Raw genomic sequence first — 12,642 nt, 5'->3', positions numbered from 1 at the left:
GCTATATATATTATATTATATAATATATTATATATATTATATTATTATTAAAAATAGGTTATATCTATCTATCTATATCTATATCTATCTATCTATCTATCTATCTATCTATCTATCTATCTATCTATGGATGTGGGATGGAGTGTTTCTTGTGGATGCCAGAAGAGGGTGTTGGAGTCCCTGGAGCTGAAGTTATAGGCAGCCATTGTGAGCTGCTAGCATAGGTGTTGGGAACTAAATGCCAGTCCTTTGCAAGATAGCAAGTGATTCTTAACTGGCAAGCCATCACTCCAGCCCCAAGAATGTTCTTAATAGCACTGTTTATATTAAAAGAAATGGATGGATCCTCAAGTACAACAAACAGAAAAGGCAAGCGATTGTCAAAGAAATGTTGTATGAGTCCACTTAAGCAGTCCAATGGGAAATTTGTACAAACACTTTCTCTGACACATATACAGAGGAAAACTTTAAAGAAAGCTTAAAGCTAATTTAAGAATACAAAGTCAAGAAAATAGTTTCATGTAGAACAGAAATGATGAAGGAAGGGGCAGGTGCTTGGAAGTGGCCCTCAAAAGGGACTAAATTCCTACCCACTGTTCTATTTCTGTCAGAGTAACGTAACAGGGGTTGGCTCGGAGCTGTCCCTGGTCTTTAAAGGTATATACAAGTACAAACACACAAACACACACACACACAATTTTGTAATACTCATCTGACAGTTTCATACACTGCATCCATCCATGCATCCATTCATCCATTCTTCCATCCATCCATTTATGCATCCATCCATCCATCATCCATCCATCCATCATCCACACATCCATCCATGTATCCATCCATGTATCCATCCATCCATCCATCCATCCATCCATTCTTCCACCCACCCATCATCCATCTATTCATCCATGCATCCATTTATCCATTCTTTCATCCATCCATCCATGCATCCATCCATGCATCCATCCAGGCATCCATCCATCCATCATCCACGCATCCATCCCTGTATCCATCCATGTATCCATCCATGGATCCATCCATCCATCCATCCATCCATCCATCCATCCATGTATACACATATCGTTTATCTAGCTATCACTATGGAGAGCTATATAGTATGGCACATAAGTGACACATTTTCAAAATTGTCAATTCTAAATGAAGACATAGCTTTTAATATTATTAGACCTAAAATATTTCATTTTCAAAGTAAAATTACAGGAAAAATATGGAAGCATGGATCTTAACTCTAACACAATATTTCTAGGTACTGTTCTCAAAATCAACTTTATCACAGTCTCAGGTGATTCTTATGATCAGACCCACTCAACACTGACATAAAGTAAAATAATAGTTCTCAGACACACAGAAATCAAGCTTTGAAATCTGATTCAAGTGACTGATAACTTCGCAAAAATAAATAATAAATAAATAAATAAAAATAAAGCAACCAGGGCTGTAGTTGAGGGTTGGAACACTTACATTGCATGGTGTGAGGTCCTGGGATGGACCCCCAGGACCAAAAACATGAATAAATAAATAAATCAGTAACATTTTAGAAATCTATAAAATACTTAAACTAGTACTAATGAAATAAAGCAAAATCCATACACACAAGTTCACAAACCGCAGGTGCTAAGCTTACCTTTCCTGACACATTAGTCACTAGTTTTCTTTACCCCACATCATTACATTATGTAAACAGGACAGTTCCAGTTGGTACAAGCAAGAGTTCTGAAGTCTTAATCCTCCCTTGGTAGTCAGTGAGTAATTTCAGGTGCTCCTGTCACTCAGCAGCCCTGAAACGTACCATTCATGAGACCCTGCACACACAGCATGGAGATTTGAAACTTCAGTCATAAGGCCCAGGTGGTCAGACATTCACAGTGGAATAGTGACTACACCCTGTCACGATCTCTGGAAGAGCGCTTTCTGGGATGTCGGGATCTCCAGGGGCAGGCTTGGATACCCACCTGAGCATTCTAAAACCCTGGGCTTTGGGAATCTCAAAGGACAGGCTTAGAAACCCACATGAGCATTCTGCCTGTATCTAGTGCTTCCATCAATGAGAAGACAAGAAAAGGAAACAACAGGCTGTGTGTAGATAATTTCTTCTGCTTCTCTGCAGGAACAGGAAAACAGCTAACTCTGTGAAGTCCTATACCAGGTGCCCTAATCTACCAACCTTTCCAGAATTTAATATGCAACTTCCTTCAAATACCTTAATCTTCTTTCTTCTGTTGTTTTTGTTTTTTGAGACAGGGTCTCCGTGTAGCCCCAGCTGACTTGGAACTCCCTATGTACATGAGGCTGGCCTTGATTTCACAGAAATCCACCAGTGTGTGCCTCCTGAGTGCTAGGATTAAAGGCGAGTATATAACCACACCCAGATTTAATCCGTTCTAAAAGATACTTGGAAGTGGGCAGAAGACTGGGTTGCTTCTTAGCGATGTACAGCAGCAGATGAAAGCGCACACCCAGGTCGACCCTGAGCAAGGTGACATAATGACCAGACTATTGTCAAGTTCTTCTGTGTATCATGGGCACAGTGACAGTTGGATCAACCTCACAGAACTGTTTTAAGACATATAAATCTGTGGAGACAGAGTCAGACACAGAGCAAAGCCTCAGTAAACCTGCATTATTACTACTAACACACCAGTAAAACACAACTGATGAAAAGCCCAAAGCCAGTGTTGTGTAGCAATATCGTTCAAAAGACTCTGCTACTCAGTCATTCCATGTGTGCCTCTGAGGAACCCTGGTAGACTACACTGGGTTCCCAGCAGGTGCCACCTTCTCCAAGGAGCAAACTTGTAGCAGATAGGATTTTAAGCACAACTGATTAAGACATTCAAAGTCAAAGGAACTGGGAGACACAAAAGAGCCAGTTCTCTGCGAGTGCACCCTTATAGCTGAACAAACAGCTAATGTCAAGTCTTTAAGATTTGATAATCAGGTCACAGATTTTATAAAGGGAAAACTTTGTTACATTAAAAATTTCTTGTAAAACATTCAAAGTGCATAATGTTCATTGTTTTTAAGAGACAGGGTGTCATGAGTAGCCCAGGTTGGCCTTGAACTGATAGCCTTCTGATTACGGAATTACTGTCACGATCTCCACACCCATCTTATTGTAGTCGCAACATAAAAATGATTTTTCCCAATATTCTTACACTATAGAAAGTTGACTAAGTGCATTTGTACAGTATTTTACAGTGTAAAACCTAAACGATGTAAGTCTATGTGATTATAAGTAACATTACATTTGGAGAATGTGAAAAGCTTAAAGAAAATGTTGTGATTCTTTTCAAATGCTCACATTTAGAATAATTTTTCACAAGGATCCAAAACAGGTGAGTGTAGCCTTGTAATAGTTCTCAGAAAATGTAGTCCTTGTTTAAAGAAGGGATATGTATTAGGCCTTAAAAAAGAGATGTAGGGCTGGAGAATGGCTCAGTGGTTGTTCTTGCAGAAGACCCGCATTCGAATCCCAGCACCCACATGGCAGCTAACAACTGTCCGTAACTCCGGTTGCATGGGATCTGACAGCCTGTTCTGTCCTCCGCGGGCATTGCATGACACAGGTGCACTTACCTACATGCAGACGACATGGGTGCACTCACATACATGCAGGCAATACACTCATACACATTAAAATAAAAATAATAAATAAATTTTTTTTTTTTAAAAAAAAAAGAGGGGCTGGAGAGATGGCTCAGTGGTTAAGAGCACTGACTGCTCTTGCAGAGGACCCGTCTTCGACTCCCAGCACCTACATGGAGGCTATGTTCCGTCCTTAACTCCCATTCCAGGGGAATCCAAAGCCCCCTTCTGATCTCCATGGCATTGCAGGACATGGGTGCAACTCACATACATGCAGGCAATACATTCACACACAGAAAATAAAAATAATAAATAAAATATTTTTTTAAAAAGAGGATGCCTAGTAGGTCTGAAACAAAGGATGTCTGTTAGGTGTTGCTACTCATTGATACATTGTTTTCTAGCTCCATACATATAGTGTTAGATAACAACAAACCATGTGTATGGTCTTGTTCTGGGTTCTAAACTCTTGGAATCTCTCAACGACAGGAGTTTTCTTGGTATACGTGGTATACTCCTAGGATCTCCCATGAATTTATGCAAAGGAGATGACTCAAGATGTTGGCTGGACATGCCAGCAGGACACATTATGTGTTCAGAGTTAGGTCTTTCCTATTTTCCTGACCTCTATGGAGGGAGGTAGAGGACTAGCAATTTAGTCCAGCCACATGGTCAGGAGTTTTAGCAGTCATGCCTGTATACTGAAGTCCCAATAAAAACACTGCACACCGAGGGTCAAGTCAAGAAAACAGCTCAGCTTCAGGAAGGCAGTCACCATTCATTCTGCTGGGAGAAGAAACAATGCTTTGTGTTCAGCACAACAAATCCTGGTTTCAGTCATGTGCATTTTCATTATAAAAAATGAAAATGTATTTTATATTTTATATAATTTTATATAACTAAATTTAACAAAAAAAATTAACTAAAAAGAAAGTCCCTGAATGTGAGGGATGGAGGGAACAGTCAATCAAGAGCCATGGCTTGCATATGGAGGTCAGAGAACAACTTCCAAGAGTTGGTTCTCTTCTTCCAGCACAGAGTTCTGGGGGCTCTAACCCTGGAGCCATCTCACTGGCTTCCTATGCGCTCTCACTTTGCCACTTTGATCCTTTGTAGTGTAGTGTCCTGAGTTCTGTGAGTCACTGTAGGAAACGATCAAACCCGAGGGTGAAGGAATCCTTACATTCATAAAGTTGTGTGTGTGTGGGGGGGCGTGGAAACCTCAAACTTGTGGCAGATGTCTGATGTGAGAGCAATCTTGTTGGCAACCATGAATCTAGAGTCTGGATTAATTTGAGGTGTGACAGAACTAAACTGAAATATGGATAACTGTAAAGGTTACTAACTTGTTAAAATAACCCAGACCCACATCCACTTCTCATTACTGTAGCGGGAACTTGGGGAGAGAAGCTTTGCCTTTTGTTTCCAGTATTCCTGGCCTCACTTTCACAACAGCCGGAAACTCAGTGGGAGGCACTGGGGTTGCTGCCATGCCTCCTTGCTAGGGCTTGAGGCAAGGGGGACTCAAAGCTCAAAGCAGTTGGGGAATTCCCAATAATGTGTCCTAGAATCTGATAAAGACCTTGAGAACTAAACGAGAGAATATTGCCCAAGTCTGTACTGGAAAGACAAAGTAATGAACTGTACCCACAAAGACAGACATGAATATCACAGCAAAGACTGGAAATAAAACTGGCATTGAAGTCACGGCATACAGAAGCCTCCCCGGAATGCGGAAACCCAAACCAAGTACATGAATTGCCTGACAAAATGGTGAGAAAGTCAAGTTTCTCTATCAGACTTAACAAGACTCAGGTTCTCCTAAATAACTGTCAAAATGCCCAAGTTACAATATAAAATTATGGCATACAAAGAACCAGAAAAATGTCAACTCCTAGAAAATAATATCAAAAAGGTCTTAACACCAACATGACAAAGATGTTGACTTACTTGACAAATAATTTAAAATAGCTATTTTTAAAACTCATGTCCAGGGCCGGCAAGATGGCTCTGTGGGTAAAAGTATTTGCCACGGAAGCTTGAGAACCTAAGTTCAATCTTTGGAATGTACATAAATGTGGAAGGAGAGAACCAACTTCATGAGGTTGTCTTCTGACCTCCACATATGTGCCATGGACACATGCACTTGCACACACATACATCATGTACAAACACTAAGCTAAATGTGTAAAATCACTAAGATGAAATTAACAAAATAATGCTCCAAGAAGAGATAAAGAGTGAAAGTCTCAGGAAAGAAATAATATAGTAACAGAAATATAAATCACTGGACGGACTCAATGGACAAACAGAGACTACAAGGGAAAAGCTGCTAACCTAATAGCAAATCAGAAAAAGTTACCTCGTCTAAAGAACAGAGACAAATTATAGAAAAAAATAAATAAACAGGGCCAAGGAGGCAGTTCAGTGGAAAAAATGAGTTCTCAGCCTGGGTGAGGTCTTGGGTTTAATCTTCAACTCAAACATGCACACAGACAGATACACAGACACAAACACAGACATACACACAAACACACACACACACCACACTCACATACATGCACCCCCAAACCCTCACAAAAATGCATGCACACACAAACACACATACATGCCAAACTCAGTGACATGGACATGTTCCTAGAAAGACACATTACCAAAGCTGACTAAGGAAGAAATAGAAAACTTAAAGAATAAGACAGTGAATCAGGACTGAAGAATCTTCTCATGAAGAAAAGCAGCCACAGAGGACTTCCCTGATGAACTACAATATGTTTATAAAGAATGAATGCTAAGCATTCTCAAGCTTTCCCAGAAATAACAGTGACTGTATCCAAACTGACATTATCAAATCAGAGTGACCCTGACATAGTCTGACAAAGACGCTACAGAGAAGAGGGCTCATAGCCCTTAAGAATTTAGAGTTCAGAAATCAACAAAATACTGGGAAACAAAATTTAATAACATAAAAAGATTACACACTATGACCAAGTGAGATTTGTTTCAACAATAATACAATCGTAATTAAAAAATCAGTCAATGTACCATAGTACTAAAATGAGAAACAAAAACTCATTTCATCTCAGTAGATTTCATTAAAAAGCATCATGAAGAATCCAATTTCCTTCTTGGCTTAAAAAAAAGTAAAATACTCATTAATCTAGAAACAGAACAGATCTCCCTTGATCTACTCCAAGGTTCGATGAGGCCTTCCACAGCTAGCACCATGTAAGGGAGAAACCCCACTTTCTCTAAGACAGAAACTCAACAGTGGTGTTGTTCACTGTCTCCTCTCCAGTCAATGTTACCCTGGATATTCCTGCTGTGAAAATTAGGTTATAAAAAAAAATGAGGCATCTAAATTAAAAAGGAAAAATATGACACTTCTCCTAAGTAGAGGTTTCTGGAGGAAGTCACTAAAAAATTTTGGAAGTTATTTAGACGCTTTATAATATGACCAGACAGAAAATCAGTAAGCAAGAGATAGGGGAGGGAGGGGAGGAAAGGGGAGATGAGGGAGGACGGAGGAAGAAGGGAGGGGAGGCGCGAACAAGTTCCAAGCCAATACTCATCTAATGTCTTCTGATAGCTCTTTCCTAAACCTAAATAATTTTCCTCTATGTTAAATCCCAACAGAGATTCAAAATATTCCATAACATTTTCACTGCAAGTGACATTCTTATTCTCCGAGACACAGCCTAGAAACAACAGTAACTGTAAACTGCAAAAACTGTGTGAGAGCTGGGAAAGCTCCTAGGAGTGGAACAGGGTAAACTCATATTCCACAAAAGATAGTCACAGTGGTCTTGCAAGAGCCATGAAATGTTTACAGTACAATCTATAACACTGCAATATAATTTGCTAAAATATAAAAAGGAGAAACTATGCCAAAATACAAACAGCTATTTCCTCTTTAAATTTTTCATAAATGCATTATAATCTGAATTGTTAAACCCCAGCAGAAGCACCACTAACAAAGTACTCTTTCACAGTGAATCCAGACATTGCCCTCCACCCTCACCACAGACAAAGCTTCATGCACACCCTTCATATAGCTCTCTTCAGAGATTTTAAGTCAGCTTCTTGACTTGTGTGATGTGATGTGTTGATTAGTTTTACGGGTGTCTTGTGACTAAGGAACTGGTAGTGGAGGGGAAAATATTAGCGGATTAATTAAATTAATTAAAGGACCAAGTCTTCCTTATCCCACAGTTCTACAATAGAAGAAAAGCTCTGCTGCCTGGGCTGGAATTAGAGAAACAACCCAACACAGACCCTGGAGCTAGAGGCTCACTGTCAGGATGAAAAGGGCAGGGATAATGTCAAGCACATAAACCAGACCTTTCACCAGAACTACACACATGTAGTCACAAAAAATATCTCATCATTTCAATCCTACAAGAAATTTGAGAAGTTGTTTTTCAATGAGTAAATGAATATGTTGAAAAACCTAATTTTTTTTGTGCTGCTTTTATAACCTACAGTGGTTCTTATTTTAGTCACACCACGAATTCTCCGAAAGAAAAGGTGACAGTAGACAATTTCCTTCTCTGCCAGGTGTTAATGGTTTTGTGGGTTCTTTATGGAGCTTCATTCCAAATAATAATGAGCTGAACTGGAAGCACAAAGAGGCAAATCCACAGATAATACATTAACATGAAATCTATCCAAACGCTTTAAAAAGATGATTATTTCTTTCCATGTTATTTTTCAAAAAGAAAATGTTTTCATTACACAATGTCCAAAGTATGAACAAAATCATTCTCTCTGCGTTTACACAGAATTTTTTTTTTTTTTTTTTTTTTTTTTTGGCCTTTTTGAGACTTGGTCTTCCTGTAGTCCCGGCTGGCCTGGAACTCATTATGTAGACCAGGCTGCCCTTGAACACACAGAGATCTGCCTGCCTCTGCCTTTGGAGTGCTGGTACTAAAGGCGTGAGCCACCACGTCAGCTTGTGTTTATACAGAATATTTAAGGGACTGTCACTATGCCAAATGACACTGACACATTGCCAGATCATGACTTACTGTGCCATCTTCTAACTTGTCAAACAGAATATCATGCACCTTAGTATAGATTAGCAAATAATTATTCAGGCAGTTAAGCAGTACATAGATTTATATATAAGAAAACCCCTACTACACTAATCCCCAATTCTCATCTGTATATTGGGCTTATTGTCTTCCAAACACACACACACACACACACACACATACACACACACACACATAATGAAAGGTATATACATTACATGAAAATGTGTGTGTGTATGTGTACAAATGACAGTCTTTCACATCTTGCCATTAGCACTTTTTAAAATGTCTCGTTGGCATTTGAGCTCACAGACTATTCTTTTTGGCTGGCTGCATTATAACTTATTTAACTGGTTGTCTAATAGTGAAATTTTGAATTGTTTCAAAATCCATGCTATCACAAACAGTGCTAGAACAAATAACATATAACTTAACCCTGTGTGTCAATGTTTCTGAAAGCAAAAGTGATGGAGCAAACTTTTGTGCCTTGTAAAACTGTTAAGCTGGTGTTCAACGAATTCAAAACAATTCACAGTGGGACAGAAAACATGCTGCCAACAGAGTGGGCTTTAAGTTTCTTCATATTGTCCATCTCGTGTGAAAAGAAAATTTCCCCATATCTTATAATGGAGGAGAACGCGCAGCCTGACTCCGTCTGGAGGCCATTTCCATCTCCACTGCTGGAAACTGCCCTTCTGTCATTTCCTCATTTCCTGACTGTTAGTTTTCATGTGTGTGTGTGTGTCATGCCTATATGAAGAACATTAAAATTTTATTTTATCTTAAAACTGTTTTGCAAAAATTTTCATTTTCCTCATCCAATTGTTTAATTGTCTCATATTTCAGGATAGATGGTTTCCTTCTCACAGTATAGCATATCTACCGCATCTGAAAGAATGGATGTTAGAAAAGTGAAGTTTTGCACAACACTGGTAAAAAAGATAAGGAATGTGAACATGCCTATATTTTTTTACTTTTAATAAAGTTAACAGTTATTAACCTTCTCAAAGTTTTGTGCCTTTGTCCCAATAATAAATCATAACCATGAATATTCATGAAAGAGGAAAAGGAGTATCCAAAGGGAGTCTCTGAAAAATACTCTCTGTGGCTCTGTTTCTTTATATTATGTTATATTATTATATTCCTTATAACATGGTTTCTTTATAAACATGCATATAGATATATGTACTAGAACACGAGTATTCAAAGCAATATAATAATTCATTGTCTATTCCAAACTGTTCACAAGATGTTACTGCATGTGTATAAAATATAACCATGTATATACACTGCTCCGCCTTCTTTTGCTCGTTTGCATTTTAATGTACTCACTGGCATATTTCCATGTTAGAGCATTTAGAGCTACCAAAAGTTTTAACGCTTTAGACTATGCATTGTTCAGTCTCTGGATGCACAGTAAGTGTTCATATTTTCTGTGTTACAAAGAATACTGACTGCCACGAGCATCTTTGATGTAGATTCTTTTTTGAGGTTTTCTTATACACACCCTGCTGTGCATGCTTTACAGACCAAATTCCAGCTGAAAACATTTATAGTTATTCCTTTATAAAACTTTTCTGCCAACTCACGTTTCCATCAGAGGTTTATAAACATATATATTTCCCTCATGTCAGAAACAACACAGTGATCAACCAGACTTTCAAAATTAGAACAAACAAAAGTTGGTTTCTTACTTTAATTGCACCTTCTATAATCAGTGTCGCCGAAATCTTTAGTGTGCTTGTCAATTTCATTTATTCTTTTTGGTTTAAATGAATCTTCAACCATGCTACTGATTTTAAAGGTCATCAGTTCAAGTTCCATGTATATTAACAAAATTACCTTCTTTTCTGTTAATAATGTCCTTTGTATCTGGTGTTTGCATGCATATGCTTATACAAATCATACTCTTAAATGAGTCTGTGCTTCCACCTGCCATGTGCACAAACTTCCAGGTTTTCTTCTTGCGTTTAAAGTTAGATTTAAATTACTAAGCTGCTTAGATTACATTTTTTATTTACATGAGGGAAGCTTCCAGTTTCATTATTATGTTACCCCAATAAATGTCAAGTGGTCTAAGCATGATCAATTTAAATGCTATTTCTTCCTCACCCTCTGATTTAAAACGTATGCTTATCAAATGCCAACTTTTATCCTAAAGCTCTCTCTTCAGTTTCGTTGAAATGTATTCCACTGTCTTTAAATTCTTTATAATACCTTAGTTTATAATAGAAAACCATGTCTTTTTAATTGAAAAATGGCCATTCTTTCAAATAAGTTAAATACCCAGTTTAAGTAGGACTCTACTTAATTATATTTCATTTTGTGGAAATGCTATTTTTATCTAGAAAAATGTTATATACTTTATTGGATGCTCATAACTTATCAAAGTTTCACATTTCCAAAAAATGGATTTTTTTGTGTTATTTTGTGCAATTTAAAGTTTGCTTTTAGTTTACCTAGAATTGAACTTCAAATGATTCTTCGCAAGTGCGATGCAACTGGAAACGTTGCTAAATTTTCCTATTCTTCTGTGAGCTTCTCCGCAACTCCGAATGGACATTCAAAAGTATATGCTTACATTACACACGCGGCGGCAGCTTCCTGTCCTGTTTCTAATCAGCACATCCTTCTGCTCTAGTGACACTGACAACAATGTCACAGTGTAACTAAAGTGTAGCCGCCTTGCTTCCCAATGGACAGCAGTTTGGGAGGAGTTTGGGAGGTGGAGGGTGTTTAGTTGGCAGTACCACACAACTTAGGACTGCATCGGTGCCCCTGGACGTCCCTTGGACACCACAGCCTAACTGCACAGATCTTTGTTGTACGCAACAGAAAATAGAAACAACCAAATTTTACTCAGAAGAAAGCGATACTCAGGTCTAGCCTGTTCCACTGCCCCCTCCCCAGCCGGACTGCGAGGTTACCTGAAGGCGTCTGGACTCCTCAGAGGCCCGAGTCCTTTCGGCGTGCGGGAGGGGCCTGCGACCCAAGAAGGGCACCGCGGTGGTGGAGGTGGTGGCCGGGAAGGACCCGCGCCCTGCTGGGCCTGCCACCGCCGGGGACGGCCGAGCGTGCCGGCACCCGCCCCCTAGCTGGAAACGCGCTGGGCGCCACCGCGCCGAGCTTGCTCCGCCACCAGCGGATGATCCGCGGCCCGACTCCGCGCGCTCTCCCACGCTCCCGCACTCCGCGCGCTCTCCCACGCTCCCGCACTCGGCTCTCAGGGTCCCGCTGGGCGCCACCGCGCCGAGCTTGCTCCGCCACCAGCGGATGATCCGCGGCCGGACTCCGCGCGCTCTCCCACGCTCCCGCACTCGGCTCTCAGGGTCCCCCTGTCCCGCGGTCCGGCCGGATTTGCAGCCCAGAGCGGGCGGGCGGCGGCTCCGGGCGGGCTTCCTGCAGGGTGGGGCGCGGCGTCCCTGAACCCCAGCCAGGAGGGAGGCGAGAGCCCTGCAAAGCAGCACCGTCCCTGGAGGCCGGCCTTGGCCTCGCGGGGTCCTTGTGCTCCTCGGCTGGACGCCCAGGCCCTGGCTTTCCCAGGCTGAGAAGTCGCTTTGATCTGGGAGGGTCCGGCCCAGAAGGAGCCGGCGCGTTCTTGTTTTCTGACACTGAACGTAGAGGACATTGGTGAATTACCGCAGTTAGTTAGGCACAAACACATGGCCGAGACTATGGAGGTTCAGCTCAGCCATGGTTCCTGGGGGACAGCGGATGCCGTGGCCTAGCCCAAAGTCCTTTGACCCCATGCAGAATCACAGCTGGACACGAACAAATCTGATGGAGCTCCCAGAACTTGGCCCTGCTGTGCCCTGGGAGAAGTTTACTTGGGGAGGCATGTGGGACTGAGTTCTAGAATTTTCCCTTCCCTTTTGCGCTTGATTTATTAGCATCAGCCTCAGGATAGATTTATTAATTAATATTGCTCTTCCCAATAATAATTGCCAAGGGCACTTCTCAAATGAAGAAATAGTATTTTATTGAAAGCATAGAATGAAAAAGCTCATGT

At 40.6% G+C, this 12,642-nt stretch overlaps 1 protein-coding gene across 3 annotated transcripts in view; it reads right to left on the bottom strand.

The window, feature by feature from the left end:
• Positions 1-12,340, bottom strand: part of Plscr4 (phospholipid scramblase 4) — a 44,819-nt gene extending 32,479 nt beyond the window's left edge. The window contains exons 1-2 of one of the 3 annotated variants that reach the window (XR_003850843.1): positions 11,901-12,340; positions 11,561-11,772 (exon numbers count right to left, since the gene is read on the bottom strand). The gene's annotated coding sequence lies outside the window, so the exon portion shown is untranslated. Of the gene's footprint in view, positions 1-11,560; positions 11,823-11,900 lie in introns of those variants that run through there. The other 2 variants (XR_003850842.1, XM_029567522.1) reach the window with 2 other exon arrangements.
• Between the last annotated feature and the right edge of the window lie 302 nt (positions 12,341-12,642).

This window comes from Nannospalax galili, unplaced genomic scaffold (assembly GCF_000622305.1).
Source record: "Nannospalax galili isolate Female #2095 unplaced genomic scaffold, S.galili_v1.0 scaffold1081, whole genome shotgun sequence".
Lineage (NCBI taxonomy): Eukaryota > Metazoa > Chordata > Mammalia > Rodentia > Spalacidae > Nannospalax > Nannospalax galili.
This window is presented reverse-complemented; position numbering and strand designations above follow the sequence as displayed.